This window comes from Nelumbo lutea, chromosome 1, assembly GCF_056320005.1.
Source record: "Nelumbo lutea isolate HS-2025 chromosome 1, American lotus-T2T, whole genome shotgun sequence".
NCBI lineage: Eukaryota > Viridiplantae > Streptophyta > Magnoliopsida > Proteales > Nelumbonaceae > Nelumbo > Nelumbo lutea.
The window spans coordinates 174,257,010-174,271,644 of NC_142684.1; the positions used below are offsets into that span (position 1 = coordinate 174,257,010).

General features: G+C 36.5%; 2 non-coding genes across 2 annotated transcripts; both read left to right on the forward strand.

Moving 5' to 3' along the window:
* The first annotated feature begins 356 nt into the window (after window positions 1-356).
* TRNAG-GCC (transfer RNA glycine (anticodon GCC)) lies at window positions 357-427 on the forward strand. Its single transcript has one exon. It is a non-coding gene; the product is annotated as a tRNA-Gly (tRNA).
* A 9-nt stretch (window positions 428-436) lies between these two features.
* On the forward strand, window positions 437-509 carry TRNAF-GAA (transfer RNA phenylalanine (anticodon GAA)). The gene has a single exon. It is a non-coding gene; the product is annotated as a tRNA-Phe (tRNA).
* Window positions 510-14,635: the final 14,126 nt, after the last annotated feature.

Below are 14,635 nucleotides of genomic sequence, written 5' to 3' on the forward strand. Positions count from 1 at the left end.
TAACTGCTTTTATTTTATTTTTTATTGACTTGTGAGCTTCGGCTGGGGTTGATTTTTAGTGATTTTGGTCCCACATGGGCACATCCGGAGAAAAAAAAATGGACCGTGTTTTGCTTCTCCGAAAACATTTAGGCTGTGTTTGGTTTGAAGGAAAAAGTAGGGAAAGAAAGAAAAATGTAAGGAAATCTATACAAGGTTTGTAAAGGATTTTCTGCCTTTTCCTTTTTTTTTTTTTTTTTTCAAACCAAACATAATCTTAATAATAAAATCAATGGTGTTGTTTTATTCATTAAAGGGGTCAGTAAACTCGCTTGTTAAGTTTTGTTTATGTAAGGTCACAACGATGATATCAACAAGCACTAGTGGTCTAGTGGTAGAATAGTACCCTGCCACGGTACAGACCCGGGTTCGATTCCCGGCTGGTGCAATGGATTTTGCGGGGATAGCTCAGTTGGGAGAGCGTCAGACTGAAGATCTGAAGGTCGCGTGTTCGATCCACGCTCACCGCATTTTATTTTCTTTTTTATTTTTCTCTATGAGGTTTGTCAACATGATATATGTCCCTTGATATCTGGTTTCAGGCTTCTTTGGAGCTCGATTTTAAAAAAAATCATATATATACGTATGTTATTTATTTATATAATTTTTATATTATTTAGATTTTTATATAAAACATGTCTATATATGATGAAAATAGTTCAAAAAAAAATTTGTTTTTCTTTATTTAAATTGTTATATTTTCTTCCCTTTTTAATACTTTGTTTTAAAAAAATAAATAAATTGGGTTGAATCATATTTAGATACCCAACATTCTAATTGAATTCAAATTCAAATCAGTATTTATGAGATCCGATGGATTTACAACATATCGAATCTGATTTACATATACCATGGGGTCAAACAGCCATTGTGTATAGGATTATAGGTTGCTGCATCATAAACAGTGAGGGCTATTAATTATGATAACCACCTACGCTACATCCAGTCTGGAACTAGTCCTCACACAGCCTCTGGGCCGCACACTAGAAATATTTCCAATACAAGATGGGATGTGACTGTGAGGCGCGCTATGTGAGGGCAGAGGAGCAGAGCTTCAGCCATTTGGATATGGCATCACCCCTATCATTTCAGCCCGTAGTCAATTATTCTTTGATATGAGGGTGCGATTTAATTTATCTTGTTTGAAGGTTAAACCAGTAAGCCACATCCAAATTACAACATATTTGAAATTTTAGCAACCCTAACAATTATTTTTTAAGTTTATATTTGGTATCATTGCTGTTTCTTCTTTTTTTCTTCTCTGTTTGATAAATCACCATTGTTGTTTCTTCCTGAAACGTTTTGGATTCAGCCAACAAAATGGTGCGTATACAATCGTATTTGAGGCCGACATATCTTAAAATGCATGTTTCGCATCACTGACCAATTTTTGTATTGATCAGCCCAAAACGTTAGGTTTCACGTAGAAACATCGATGGTACAAAAAATAAAATAAAAAACACTATCCAAATATTTGCTTTAATACTATTTCTTGGGGAATTAGTTGGTTTTAATCTCAACTCCACTAATAACTTCAATGATAAAAGAAAAATATGAAAGAGAATGGAGGTAAAAGGGTTTTCTATTTCCGAAGAGAGGTAAGATGCAAGATGATGTAATCCTCACCTTATGTGAAATAAAAGCAACATTTGCACTGCCAATAAATGCAGAAATTACAATAATTTAGTAGAAATTTCAGAAAAAAAAATGAATGAAAATACTCAAATTTTGTAGAAATTGCAAAAAGAAATGTAGAAATTTTGCAAAAAAAAATGAAGAAACGCCATTTGCAGAAAAAAAAAATGCATAAAGAAATTATATTAAGAGTCTATTAAGTGGGGTCCATCTTGTCTGGTAGTAAGTATTAACTCCAATTGGGAAGAGGAACCGTAGGATGTACGGTGTCCAATACCACCAGCTCTTTGCAATTACAAATGTCTTCAACATTCAATGATTGCAGGTATGTATGACATTTTAGTAGCATGCAACAAAGACATGGGAATGGCATTCCTTGGGGTGGGGCCGGGAATGGGCATTCCCATTCCGCCTAAAATGGGAATGGGATTCCCATTCCATTTAACCAGACATTCAGAATGGGAATGAACCACTCCCATTTCGATTCCAGACTCCTATTCTCTCGAACCAAATAGATCCTTAAATTATAATTTCAAACAGACAAAAGCAAAACTGAATGGAAGGCAAAATTTGTATATACTTCAACTTCAAATTTGCACTGCAAACAAATGAAACCTATTGAATACTCAAAATAAAACTCACATAACAGGCACATTGTTATGTCCCCACCCTGAATCCATCTATGGCGTGTATAATGTAATACTAAAACTTAATCAACTCATCGCAAATCTACATGGTACACCAAATCAAGTTTAGGGCCGCAAATAGATAGGATTGAATCAAATTTGGATTTATATTTAGATTTGAATCAAATTTGGATTCTAATTGAATATTCAATAGTATTAATAAATTATATTTAAAAATCATGGATCAAAATATCACCACGTATCGGTACATATTGACGGAAATGTATTGATTTTTGGGAATTTGAGCCCTTTAACATCTAAAAAATTTAATATTCAGGTTAATATTCTTATTTGTAAATACATCAATTTGAAATAAATAAAAATATCGTATGCTAGAAAGTCTGGATATGCAATTTTTGTGTATCCAACATATACTTTGAACCACACTAAAAATAATTGGCATATTATTATAAAATGAACTAAAATTGACTTGACTTTGATATTATATATCGTGAATCAAAATAAAGAGATGACATTTGCGGCCCTACCAGATCAACGGAATGGATTGCTCAGTCAACCAAGTTTTTTTTTTTTGTTTGGAAAAATGGTTGGTTTTAGGGTAAATTACAAAGACCCCCCGTATTATAGGGTTTATGACAAAAACCTCAAATACTTTGTTTTACGACAAAGACCCCATGTACTATGACCGTGAGACAAATCCCCTTCCATTAATCTTCCATCCAAAATAGCCGTTATAATATTTTTTAATCTCCATATTATCTTTAGTTATTAATAATTAGATGAAAAAAACACTATTTATCTTCCCTAATTCAAAAGTTGGTTTCTAAAATATATATACGAATTAATGATGAATGATATTCTCATCTCCACCTTAGAAAACAAAGAGGAAAAAAACGAGAAAGCCGATGGCGTCTCGCCACTCCCTCTCTTTGTTTCTAAGTGGATGATGTTGTCGTTTCTACCCTTAAAAAAATGAAATGATGTTTCTCCATTCCTTTTTGCTTGGTTTCTAATTCCATGATACTCTTGTTTCTTCCAAGAAAAAATGACAAGAGTTAAACATGAAACAACATTGTAGATGGAAAATCATCGAGTACCAACATAAGACAGAATAAAACAAAAAGGTCTTTCAATGTCATAAACGGAATCGAGAGTGTTTCACTTTAATACGAAAGAGTAGCTTATTAGAACAGAGAAACAAAGAGGAAGAAAACGGTGGAATACAAAGCAATAATATACCCCTGTGACAGAGATGACAGACCCCATCATAAACCACGACTCGTGGCTGAAGTAGAGATGGAACCAGTCTTAGTCTTTGGTGGTGGAGGTGAGTCCGCAAATACAAGTCCTTCACTTGCAACACTACGAGCAAGCCAACTGGAGAAATTCCACTCCTATGGGATCTGTGACAAAGCGTCTCCACAACACCCCCTTGTTTGCTTCATTCCACTCCTTTTTGTCCAATGACGTCGGAGATGGGCGAGTGTAGTGGAACTTTTGAGGTTTAGTTTGAATGGTAGAGGTTGAAGTTGGGCCATCTTCTCGGTGATATGGGCAAACATCTGTTGTTGGGCTATCAAGCATTTCAATTTTTCATGATCACAGCATCGTTGGCGATGGCTATAGAAACGAGATTGAAGACCGAGAAGAGAAGAAAGGGAAGATGAGAAATGGGTTTCCTCCATCCTTTCTTTTTAGAGAATTGGGAGAGAGAAAGAATGAGAGAGGACGGTGGAGGGGAAAAGAAGAGAAGAAAGGGAAAATAATAGGTTAAATAGGTTTTAAGAGAAAATGGCCAAAAAAATAAAGTTTAATGGGGTATTTTGGTAATTTAACGCATTCCATTGTCTGACTTAACGGTCAAGGGGGGTCTTTGTCACAAACCCCAAAGTATAGGGGGGTTTTTGTAATTTACCTTTTTTATAATAAACATAAGGGGCTACACAAGACGAGGGGGTAGCACATCCCCACATATTACTACAAATAAATGCAAAAGGCCAAAGCAGCTTACAAAGGTGCAAAGAAACACAACTATCATTTGACAACTGGGCTTCATGGACTTGGGGGGCCAGCCAATCCATAGCCTGATTTGCTTCGCAAAAGACATGCTTGTAAATGATCCCCTCCCCACACCTCTCCTTGAACTCCCAACAATCTTGGATGACGCTCCTTAGGTTCCACAAGAACGGACTTGACTTGATGGTAGAGGCCCAAGAGGAACTATCCTGCAAGAGTCTCCAAACTGATTTGACTAATAAGGCCCTAATATATTTTAAAACCTAAACCCCCTCTGGACTTGTCAATACAAAGTCTATTCCATCTCACCCAACTAATATATTTCTTCATCTTGCTTTCGACCCTAGAAGAAGTCTGCCATTTGAAGGTTTAATTTTTGGCAAATCTTCTGAGGAATTTTAAAGTGGCTCTCCCTGCCTGCATGAGAAAGAAAAGGCTTGTTTACAACCTTTGATATAATCCACTAAGTCAAAAAAACTAATATTTTAGTCTAGCAATTTGGGTGGGAAAGCCAAAGTATTTTGCAATTTCCCTACTCTCTTTTATTTCTAGAAGACAAGAGATGATCCGCCTAAATTTTTGAGAGGTGTTTCTACTGAAAACCAACTCTAATTTTTCAAGATTTATGATTTGTCTGATGTCTCACCATAACTGGTGAGATTTTTTTTTATCTTAGAGGCATTTGGGAGATCACCCTTGGAAAAGAAGAGGCAACATCAGCATAAAATAACTATGGTGTGGACTTAGCTAACATTTTGACTAAGAAAGGTTGAAGAGAACCCTGATCAATTGCCTTAGATATTGCTACAGAGAGAGCTTGAGAAGCCAAGATAAAGAGGAAAGGGGCCCCTATCTAATCCCCTGGTGGGTCTGATTCTACCCCATTGATTACTATTTATGTTGAAAGTGAAATTTACCGATGACCAAGTCCAGATATCTTGGACTCTAGTGACCTAGTCATTTGGCCAAGACCCTAAACTGAGACATGTCTTAAGGGTTATAGCACTTTGGGATAAGAATGATACTTGTGAAATTCACTGACTCGGGAACCCTCCTCTCTTGGATCCAACTTTGGATTTCCTTGGTTAAGTCCACACCTATAACAGCCTAATATTTTTGAAAGAAAACAAATGGATCCCTCCCAACCTAGGGGCCTTTATAGGGCCAATGGAGAAAAACTACATTGTATATTTCACAATCAGATAGAGGCCTTACAAGGTATGTGTTCATTTCAATAGAATTTTTTTTCCTCAAGAAGATCTATAATCCCATTTGCTAAGCTTGGATTACTAGATTTGAAGACATTATCAAAATAATCAATAATTATCCCCTGAATTTCTCCTTTTGAGTACACCCTTTGATGAACATGATTTTTAGTGTAGGGAATTCGATTCTACTGTTGCCTCACTAGAATAATTCTGTAAGAAAATTAGTGTTGCCATCTCCTTCACAAAGCCATTGAACTCTAGAATTTTGGTGTTAGAGAATCCCCTCTTGAATTGCCAAACCAGAAGTTGCCAACACTTGAATGAGACAAACATGCCCTTTTAATTATAGATTTTTATGGTTAAAATGGTCATTTCCTTTTTTACATGAGAAATAAAAGAACATGGGTAAATGTACTTACCCGAGTAAAATGTTTCCTAAGAAAAACTTACCCACGTAACTGCATTTACCTACATAAATAACTTACCAAAAAACAAACAGAGCCTTAAAGTAGGAGAAAACTAAATAATTTTGACAAATGGAGAAATCCTCCGGATTTGAATGTGGCTCAATGCTCAACTCAATGCTTATTGCTTATATTAAGTCAATAAGAAACTCCCTAAGTATCTACCCAATGTGATTCATGAGCTAAACGAAATCCAAAGTAAAGGGAATTATGTGGAGGCAAATAGATTACGTCTACCAAAATAAAAAATAAAATAAATCAAAAAGTTCATAAATACGTGAGAGCAAATGCTTAGGAAACCTAATATGCTATGCAGCAGTCTAAATGGTTCTAACTTTGAATGAAAGAAAGAGAACTTATATCAAAATGTATCCACAAAGAGAAAATATTTCAACACGATATGCTATATATCCTACCCTCTTTTTTAATGGTGACAATGACCTATATTTATATAATTGAATGTCTCATATCAGCACATCTCTCCTTTTAGCAAGCCTATTTATCTCTTTTTCCATTATTTGAATTTTTATTTTCAGTTTTCTTTTATTAAAATAAAAAAGAAATTAAAGAAGCCTAATTAATTCATATTGTCTTATCAGAAGTTGACATTTTCCGATGCTCTTCACCGTTAGTATGAATACTAGAACGGATCTGCTCATCACACCTGACACCTCACAAGCACTTCACATGCACATCCTATCATGCATTCGAAACATCTCCCATACTTATTTATTATTATTCAAGGGAAATGTTCCTAATGCACGGTGGATGTGCCTATAAGGCACCCATTTGTGAGGAACAGATCCCATCACCATAATTACCCCATTCGAGTTAGCATCTGTTCATTTTTTATTATTCTTTTCTTTTAAAGCATCTAAGCAGCGCCTCTATGAGCGCCAAGAGATGGTTCGTAGGTATTCACTTGCTGAGAATTTTGTATTTTGAAAGTGTTTGAAACTATTGTAACACGTTTCAATGGCTCTAAATCTGCTACCCACAAGGGCTCCCCACATTGATCTCTACTCCACCAAACAATAACATCTGTCCCTTAAATGGTTAAATGCAACTCAATCTCTCATGTGTAAGTACAATGGGAAGGAAATTAACTCATTAAGTCCATCCCATTAATCAATTAATGACTTCTAAAAAAAAATGTTTGAAACAAAAAATATTCTCTCAGTTTCCATTTGAACATTCAAACAGCACGACACCACTTCGTCCTGTTTTTCCCTCACCTTAGCCATTGCTTCTCTCCTAGGGTTGTAATCGGATCAGATTCAGTCAAATCCGATTCTGATCTGACCATGGAAAGCTTGCACCTAAATTTGATTGAAACCCAATCTCATTTAAAGATTCCATATTCAAATTCAAATCCTAATAAACTTGCACTAGATTTGGATTTAATTCAACTCCTCTTTAATCTTTCTTAAAATACAAAATTTAAAAATCTAATTGTTTTTCAACTTTTATATAATAAATTAATGTAAATATACATATTGCATTTATTAGACAAGATATCACTATCTTGGAATCACTCTCAATTATGAGAGGAAAATTTTTTAAATTCAAGGCCAAATTATGGGCTTCTCAAGCAGCCCAAGCTTCCGCCCTATTAAAGGAGGTAAATCCCAATTTATAAGCTTTAATATCCAAAACTGCACCCAAGTGATCCCTAGCAAGAACCGCAATGGTGCTCATACCATCCTCCATTCGAGAAGCATCAATGCTAATTTTAATCACACCCAAATTAGGGGGATTCCACCTTATATAGCTACGATCTTTGGTAAAAATATCACCTTTTGACTTATTTGTACACTCTTGAAATTCCATAAGCGAGCCAAAGACATTATCAATGATGACCTTATATTGAGGAATCGAACGATTTTTAAAAACCCTCAAATTTCTTTTATTCTTAAAATGCCATAACAGGAATACACTTTTCCTTTTGCCATTCCTCCTTGAGCAACAAAGTCTTTGAAATGTCCAACCACCAATCTTTTGTAGACCTTTCTTGATCTTCAAGCCCTTGAATAGTTGGGAGAATAATCCCCCAACAATTCCTTGCAACAGAACAATTTCTAAAATTATGATCCACATCTTCATCCTCACCACAAACATCACATCCACCATCAATATTGAATCCTTTGCATCTTAAAAGAGACTTAGTGGGAAGTCGATTGTTCAACAATAGGAACATAAACACTTGAAATTTTGGCGGGCACTTCAGATTGCAAATGTTCTTACTCCAATTAAAACTATTTATTGGATTTAATACATTACCACATTTCAATCTATAGGCGGAAATTGAAAAAAAAAATTGCCATTAGCATTAAACCACCACACTAACTTATCATCTTTTAACTCTGATGGGATGAAAATAGTTTTGATCTTCAACCACATATCATATGAAACAAGATTCCATATTTTCTCTCTATTCCAAACATTCCTATCTTGGTCAATCACATCACTAACTAAGAGCCCCTCATTAGCAATGTTTTCTTGAGGAACCAAATCAGCAATAGCTTTATCTACAATCCATCTATCTCTCCAAAATTCACTGATTTACAATTAGCTTCAATTTGAAGCTTAGAAAATTTTGTAAAATCCTGTGGGTGTGTGTGTGTGTGTGTGTATGCACGTGTGTGTATGTGTGTGCAATCACATTTACAAGTGTTGAATGGACAAGGATATAAAAACCTCTGTTCAATTTACCTGTAACTCAACCAAAACGAAGAATCAGATTATTTGAAACTTAGTGAACTGAACTAGACATCGACCTAGAGAAGGGAGAGGTTTAGTCGAGGTCAAACTATAGTTATGTAATACACACACATACATAGAATACAAAATACATAGTTATATTCTATTATAGCATACTTTGTTCTACTTTTAATTTTTAATATAAAAATATTTTATGCTAGAAAAAGGTATTTTTTGACAATAAATAATGAAGTAATACACTTTTGCCCCCTTATTATTGCATAAATCACAAAAGGTTATCCAAACCAGAAAAAGATCATCCCAAGCAAGCAATCGAGCACAAAGTTATGACCTTTAGAAGTTTATATTTACATTCTAAAAAAAATAAAATTGGGTCCAATTCACTAGATTTTCGATTGGATCAGCCGAATTGAAACTTTTATTCAAATTTTAGCACATATCACCAAACCTGCCAAGAGCCTGAGTCACAATCCAACCAGTTCAACTGACGATCTGATACAGTTTTCTAAACATTAGAAAGACCTCTATGCAAAGTTGGATAGATAGGGGTCATAGGGCAAGATTTAAGTTGACCATTCAAAACTCCAGTTCTTATTAGTCTTCAACGCATTTGCCTAGTCTTTATTCCTATTTTAGGAGGCATCTCCTAATGTTTTCAACTTGAAATCAATCCACTTGGGAAAACCAATCATCGCGTCGGTTGATCAAATTTTCAAGTCCATTCCACCTCTAAACCGCTTGTAAAAAACGATTGTTAATAACCGGGGAAGTTGGATCTTTTGATCTAATCACAAGTTAGACATTCTTTTCGCATAGTAGTAGTAGTTTATCACAATTATTTTTATATAATAAGTGTATAATCTTAAATGCATGGACAAATTTCTACATATTTTTTAGGGCAAATTTCTTAAACCACCCCTAAGGTTTAGGAAACTGACTAACTTTACCCCTACTGTTTCAGTATTATTTTAAATTACCCCTACTATTTTTGACAATTGTCTAAAACCTTCCCTACTATTAACTGTCCGTCACACTCATTTATATATGACATCACATGACCAATTTTTTCAAAATTTTAAAAATTACCCTTTGGCTTTCTCACACTCGCACTCTCCCTCTCCTCACCTCCTTCACACACGGTGGACTGTTAACAAGGCCATTGACAAGATTGGGAGGTGCTAACAAAGGTTAGATCTCTGCAGTTTAGAGAAGAGAACAAGAGGGAGAGGGAAGAGGGGAAATGTTGTAACTGCAATTCCCCTATAGCATTCGAGCTCTGTAGTTCCGACAGTTTCGGAGAAGAGAACGAGAGGGAGAGGGAGAGATCTACAGTGAAATCCATAACTGGAGGAATCTTACTATTGTCCAATCTACGGTTTTGGTGGTTCCAGGGAAGAGAATGGAAGGGAGAGGGAGAGATCTAAGAGTTCTACAATTCTAGCCGTAACCGGAGTTTATTGTCCGAGGGGAACATAATAGAGATGAACAAAACCACCGATATCAGAGAAGATTTTTAAAGTAGGAATCCGAAAGAAAAATGAAAAGAAGCATCAAGAGAGTACAAAAGAGAAGATTCCTGAGTTCGTAGTTTGACGGCTTGCTGGCAAACATAGTTGGGAATAAAAAAGGGAAAATTCCCAATTAGTACCATGTACTTTGGGCATAGTGCCACTTTGGTCCCCAAACTTTAAAATGCGACAATTCAGCACCTAAACTTTCAAAACATGACAATCCAGTACCTGCTATTAACTAGCTACTAACCAGTCATTAAGTGCATTTAAAAAAGACACACATACCTTTCGAGTGTCATCTAGTTTTCTTTATCAATCATCCAAACATTTACAAACTATTAACAGTCTCAAATCCTTGCCTTTTCTATTCAAGAAAGTTGGGGTCACCAGAATGTCCACTCAAACATGACCCTAAATTTCTTGAATGGAAAAGGCAAAGATTGAAATTGTTAATTTTTTGTCAATGTTCAAATGGTTGATAAAGAAAATTGAATAACACTTGAAGGGTATTTATATCTTTTTCAAATGCCACTTAACAGCTAGTTAACATCTATTTAACAATAGGTACTAAATTGTCAGGTTTTAAAAGTTTGGGTACTAAATTGTCACATTTTAAAATTGTGGGACCAAAGTAGAACTAAGCCCAAATCACAAGGTACTAACCGAGAATTTTCTCTTAAAAAAAGGAGACAGTCCATGATGGATTGTTTGTTTCATCTGTTTTTTACTGATATTCTCAGGTGCAAAGGAATATAAAAACTAATAAAAAGGAAAACATTGTTCCTGACACCGGAACAGTTAAGATGGTTGTTGCATAAATTGCAAATTCCTGAACATCTCTCTAATAAGAAGAGAAACTAGGGTTTGCAAAACACCAAGGGAGGAATATCATGCCGAGCTTCAGTTGCATGACTCAACCTTCTAACCCAGACGAAGCCACAGCTAATAGGGCCAACTCCAACCAACCCAGCATACAACGACACTGGTAGGGGAGGAAAAACAAGGGAGGTGAGTTGCAGGTTGAAGAAGAATATAAGGGGAGAGAGAAAAAGAAAGAGAGGGAGAGAGAGGTCCAATGAGGAAGGTTTGATTCAAATCGCTAAGGGTATGGGTAGTAACAACGGTGACCATCGTAGCCGCCGCCGCCACCATAACCACTACCACCACTGCGAAATCCTCAACCCCCACCACCGTTTCCTTTGAGTTGTGCCTGATTGACAGTGATGTTTTGGCTGACGAGAATCTTTATGTTCATCCCTTCAATAGTGTTGTCGTGCGATCTGACTACTCCCAACTGGAGGGCGATCTGGCTTCCAATCGAGCAGCGAGTTGGATCTATCTACATCTGGATCTGGATAGCCCGGACGCACTAAACTAGGTCGTTGAACTAGGACTACCCGACTCCGGGGGGAACCACAAAAGGCTCAAAAAAAGTTGCACCTACCACTAGGGGAAGTGGGGCGCTCACCTGTGTGGTGTTAGGTGATGCGGTCAACGTTGGAACTCCAGACACAGTAAGCGGAATGGTGAACTGGCCGATGCACACCGTAGGGGGTTGGGGTTGTCCCCTGGAGATGTTCATCTTGCTGCTTTTCCCGGTATGACTAGAAGATGCCATTGATGTAGAAATCAAGGTTGGTAACTGTGAAGGATAGGTATGACCTTTCGATCGTTTCCCATAGACAACGCCAATTGTTGTTGCGTGATCTGACTACTCCCAGCTGGAGGGTGACTTTTTTTGAGGTAACGATGGGAACTCATCCCGGCTCCGCCTGAGTCGGAAGTGGAACGATAAGCCTTATCTACATACTGCTCCTTCAGAAGCAGAACGAACCTTATCTCCACACCCTGGAGATCTCGAAGCTCTTTCATGAGACTCATAACAACTTCAGTATATAAAGACAGGAACCTCAAGGCAAAGGTACGTGTGATTACTCTACTCTCTAGCTCTCAAGCTCTCAAAGTCTCAAAAGTATTCAGCTCGCATTATAGTACACTAACTTAAGCATCGAAGCGACCTCGCCGGGTTAGCCACCACGAGTTCTTTGATCCACCGTCTTGTAGATAGATCCAACTCGCTGCTCGATTGGAAGCCAGATCGCCCTCCAACTGGGAGTAGTCAGATCACGTAACAACAAACAGCATCCCTCATGGACTGCTCTTCACTGCTATTGGAGACCTTGCTAGAACCGCCGTTGCAACCTTCGCTAGAGACAACACTTTTAAATCTCCGTCATATGTATCTCTCTTCTCTGTAGTAGCTCATCCCTTCAAGTTAAGAAGGGATGGACAAATTCGGGTTGACGGACTTCATTGCGAAAAGGCGACCGTCAGACTCCTTGTTGTGAGACTGATGGTCCCAAACAAACATTTCCCTATGCAATTCCCACTGATCCATCAAAGTTTCTACTGCTATTTCTTTTCCATTCTAGAGAGAGGAGAAAAGAGAGAGAACAGGCTAAAGAGAACGCCAAGGTATGTTCCTCCTCATAATGACTCAAAACCCTCTCCTATTTTATCGCAATCCTAATGGAATCCAACACTCACCAGTGGTCTCTTCAATGATAGCAGATGACAAAGGCCGATTGTCGTTCCCAATTGGAACGATTCAAAAGATGCCCATTATGTTACGATTTATTATTTGACGCCCTTTATTAATATAAGGGTAAAAGTGACTTTTCATACGCCTTCGTTACGATTTAATGATAGCGATAATTTTCAAAAACAATAGGGGTACTTTAAGACAATATTGAAATAGTAAAAATAGAGTTAGTCAATTTCCTAAATCATTTTTCCTATTTTCTATAACTAGTACACGTGATAATATCTCTAAGACAAAATTATTTATAATTCATGGGCAATTTCTAAATGGTTATAAGTGGACAATTTCTGAATGGATATCAGTGAGTAGTTTTTGAAGTGAGAGCAAAGGACATATATACCCTCTTTATGCCCATTGTATGCTTAAACAAGGGGGATAGAAAACATCCAAAATTGAAGCTTAATAAATAGAGAAGGATTTCACCAATCCTTCTTTACTGAGTTCAATTGAAGCCTTGCAACATCAAAATCTGAGCTTAATTAATAGATAAGGCTCATTATTCTTGTTTATTGGATACAAATGAGGGCTTTCAATATGGGAAGAAGACGAAATGAAACACAAAAAACCATGTGCACTAACCAAACCAGGAGAATAAAACCAACAAAGAAATAGGTAAGCATAAACGATTTAATGTTGATTAAAAAATAACCAATTAAACCAAAATCATAAGATCAAGTAAAGAAATGGGTAACCATCAAATTTTCAAAATTCAATCCTGATACCGGCCAGTAAAATTCAGTCATTGGTGGTATCACCAAGAGCATGAATATGAAATCCATGGAAATCTTGTGAGAGGCTTGTGATCTTTCCTTTGACACGGGTAGCCCCCATATATTAAAAACCACAAGCTAAGAAACACAAAACAAAGAGAGAGGTGAGTGACGGAAGGGAGGGAAATAGAGACCGTTAGGTACTTGGACAAACTAAATAGAACCTCTGACATTGTTGCTGATGGTGATGATAGCAATCCCTTTAACACCACCTTTTGTAGCCATTTTCTTAGTGGGTAGTTTTTGAACAGTTATAAATGGTAGTTTCTGAACAGTTATAAGCGGACAATTTCTGGAGTGTAAAGGGCATATATGTCCTCTTAATATCCACTGTATACTTAGACAAAGGGGGTAGAAAACGTTCAATAAAAATTCCAGAAAAAGCGGTATTTACTCTTTTATAATATAATATAAATTTTATCTATTTTATACAATGCTTTAAAAAGTACCCAGAAACAGAACCACTTTTGCCTCCGGGTCAGCAGTTCATCCACCCAGGTCAAATTGGTCAACCTGTGACATCATAAAACAGACAATATAAATATTAAAAATTAATCCTATTCTATGAATTATTTGATATGATTTCTATTTTTTGCTTTCTCAAGTGTTCTCTGTTTAATTCTGTCTTGTTCTGAAAATCCACTAATATTCCTTTCGGAGTTTGAAGCATTCAAAAAACATACAAGGCACAAAAAAATTATTTCAAAGAACAGGTCCAAGATGGGAAGAGAGTTATCCAAAAGTACATCTATGGCAGATCTTAGTTTTGAATTTAGGAGAGTATTTCACACGATGAACACTTGGAACCTAGAGAAAATGCTTAGAGCTACCACAACTTTTGCACCAAATAACATGAGTTAAATCGATAGTCGGGCCCAATAACCAGGGTATTGCAGAAAATAAAATACTCATGGTAGTATTCAATAGAATGAGGAAATTTGGGGGGATATTCCGATTGGAAATCACTTATCAGTTACTACCGTTAGGGATCTACCCAAGAGGTCACCGGTCACCACTGCATC